Raw genomic sequence first — 3744 nt, 5'->3', positions numbered from 1 at the left:
CTCATTTATCTGATCAACAATGTTTTGAACATTCCCAAGAGGAGGAGGCACCGTATTAGGATAATCCCAAGCCATTTCAAGCTATCTGTCACGTACATATTTTGTTATCATATGATTTGGCTATAGAATTCTCTCTGGCTTAAGACGTAGTAGGAGTAAAGGATTGCCTTGAATCTTGGTGTTAGGCATACATCAGTGTACATCTAACTCAAAATAGAAAACAAAAACCTAAAAACTTCAATGACCTTCAATCAAAAATCACACCATAATACCTGATAATATCGCCAAAGTTTTAATGTCACCCAAATATACACCTCCAAATATGGATAAGTAGTCGATGAAAAATATAGTAACCTAACTCAAGTTGGGGTCTAATCCTAAGTTAATACATGAATTATTTCTCTCTAGTTTGCTGAAGTGAACAAGCAGTACCGAAAAGTAAATGAGGGGTTTTGTTGTGGTAAATAGTAACAGAACTCAAATGATTTGGTTGTAAATAGTCAAAAATTAAAACTAGGCTTGTGTTACCCTTAGCTTCTAACTCTGTAGGCCTCTCATTCTCAATCCAACTATAAAAATATTGTGCACGTAGAATCTGGTAAGTTAGGTATCACTAACCTCCTCTCAACATACTTTGGTGAATTTCACTCATCTCCTCTAGGTATTAGAGTGTCGTCTTACTAACACTTACCTTGGATATCAGTTTCAATTATCTCCTCTTAATTGCAAGTTGATTAGATATAAGTTAATCATCCTAAGAAGATAATGTAGATAAGTTTATTCTGTAATTAACTCTAAATTATAGTTGTTATTGCCTTTTCCTAATTTCTACCTCCCTCTTGGGTTCATAGTAAATATAGAATAGATCCTAATGTTTCCAACCATTAATAAAGAAATAAACTCGAAGAAAATCATAATGTATGCAGCAACAACAATTTAGAATTATTGAATACTTTCTCTAATTCGTTACTCAACCAGGGTTCCCACAACCTTATATAAGGGAATTAGATGCTCCTTATTGTGAAATGATCAAAAGAAGTCATAATTTTAAGCATTCAAACAATATCACAATAATTAATGAATAAAACCCAAAGCTTCAACTAAATAAATAACCAAAATCAATACAAATAATCCCAAGATCAAAATTGAATCTTGTAATCAAATATATATTTGTAAGATCTAGAGTGCATAAACTAACTAAAAAACATCAAAAGGGTATATAGAGAGTACTAGGAAACCCTAGGAAATAACTCCTGAACAAAGAAGGAAAACTGAGGTCAGTGGCCACTTACTAGGCCACCTATGGGCCATAGGTGGCACCACTGGACATAGCTTCCAAGGCCTCAAAAATATTTTGAATACTCTTTGAACTTTGCTCTTCTATATTATATTCTGGAACCTACAAACTATAGTTGGGACCTACGATCGTAGGTGCCCTTCGTAGGTATAAGGGTCGACTTTTTCTACTTCTGATTCTCTGTTTCTCAGCTTTTCTAACATATACTCTGGCACCTATGCTTCATAGGTAGTACATATGGGCCATAGGTGTCCACTTCAGTGGTCCAAAACATTAATTTTCACTCTTTTTCTTTAGAATATTTCAAAAACTTAATTCGCTACAAAACATTACACAACACATCACATCTAACAAAAAAACATATGCAATATGCATATTTTCATTATTTTAAGCATTGAAAGTGCTATAAAACCATAGCACACCATAGTGTTGTATTTATTAATGGATAGTTGAGTGGTAGATAATTGCATAAGAAGTTTTGGAATTATAAATGTGTTTATAGACATCTTGTTATAGAAGAAGTCATATTAGGTGAAATTTGTGTTGGGTAGAATTAAGGTTTGTGTTATAAAATGGGGGAAATCCTGAATCTCTCCCTAGGTACTACCTAAGGACTATTGCAATGGCAAAATTACAACTACATTGAGATTGGTTTGGCAGCCAGCCGACCACTATAACATTAGGCATAGGGAAGACGCAGACCACTATGTCGTTCCACTTGGACACTATAGAAGGATTGTCATAGTGGTCAAGTGGCCATTGGAATGGTCATTAGGTAATTAAATGCTCTTAAGTCTAAAAATGAGAGTTTATTTTCCCAAAACTCAAAGAATCATGCTTGGTCTTGAGAAAGGCAATTTCCCAGTATCTTGGGGCAATTTCAATTGTTGAGTTAAGTTTTTACATCTTTCCATTAATGATTAATACATTCAATTTTTATAATCATTAAAATGGAGGTTTATAGTGAATTTCTTGACTTTTGGTCTTAAGTTTATATATTACTGAAAAAAGCTTATGAAAAGTCATAAATCTGCCTAAGAATGATTTTATGTGGTTAATTAATATTTTCTACTATGGAATTTGTCTCATTAGACATGAATTATGGGGGTTTGGGGCAAATTAATTGTTAGAAACCCTTATCCGAAGGTTTTAGGTTATGAAAAGGGTAAAATATATGGGCCTAAATTCCTAAGACTTAGAATTATAAAGTAAGTGATTAGTTACTCTTGCATTTCTTATTCTTAGACCATGATCGATCTAAAACATAAAGAAAGTTCTAGGCTCTTGCAGACTACATTACATTCTGGTTATTTGATTGAGGTAGGTTATGGTTAAATTGGAGGTTAGACGTGATTTAGATTTCATGTGTTCTCTTAAATTAAATACTTGTTGATTGGTCTTTAGACATGCTTGCGATTGAGGATTTTGATTATTAATGCTTATAAAAGTAAGCTATTTATGAATGATTAAAATACATTATGATTGTAAGTATACTTATGAATTGGTGTGTTGTGTTATATCTGTGTGATAGTAAACTTGAAACATTTATTCTTAATACTATCAATGGTTGGGTTCGACACTGCTAAGGTAATTATAAAGTTATTCCCCTGCAAATTATGACTAGATGAACATAATTAATTCTCTTAGCTTGTGTATACAAATTGGAGTTTGATACATGAATTTTTTGTGTATTGTGATAATAGTGAGACTAGTGATATCATTTTTGTGAGGTTGAGGTGGACATAGATTCCTATTTTGTTGTATTGTTGAATTTGTGGTTATTATGATATAGTTGATATCCTTGATGATTGTGTGATTTAATTGTGGACATTATTTGATCTGTTGTGAATATGCATGTTAATTGGTTGAGATTAATTTTTATTTGCTGAATGTAGGGGTGGACCTTTGGTATACAGTTTGGTATTTTAAAATTTTGGGCTTGGTGATTTGGTAATCATTAATTAAAAGTAGATACCTAATTCCATACTTTTAAATTTGGTTCGATAATTCAATAAATAGTAAATTAAACATTGTTTTGGTATAGGGATTTGGTCATACCATAGTCCTATTCATCTAACTATTTTGTTGAAAATCAGCCTACTCATTGTGATGCAACTACTAATTTTTTCAAGTAAATAAGATTGGTTCGATTGGAGCTTTTGGCTAATGCTATTGTAAAGTAGAAGTGAAGAATGGAGGGTGAACCTCTTGACCTTTGTGGATGATAATCTAATTAGCCCATTATAACCTTTTGATATATGTGTAGATATATTTTTAATTTTAGTCATCCAAAGATACCTACCAGTACATACTGGTTTGTACATATACTACTTATTCTATTCTTTTGTTGAGTACATATTATTTTCCAGAGGCTCAAATGAAAGCTCATCTTCGACAGTGTTAGCTGATTTGATCTATGGGTGATCACTCCATCTTCAGACCTCCAT

Source organism: Capsicum annuum, chromosome 5 (assembly GCF_002878395.1).
Source record: "Capsicum annuum cultivar UCD-10X-F1 chromosome 5, UCD10Xv1.1, whole genome shotgun sequence".
Classification (NCBI taxonomy): domain Eukaryota; kingdom Viridiplantae; phylum Streptophyta; class Magnoliopsida; order Solanales; family Solanaceae; genus Capsicum; species Capsicum annuum.
Note: the sequence above shows the minus strand (reverse complement) of the source record.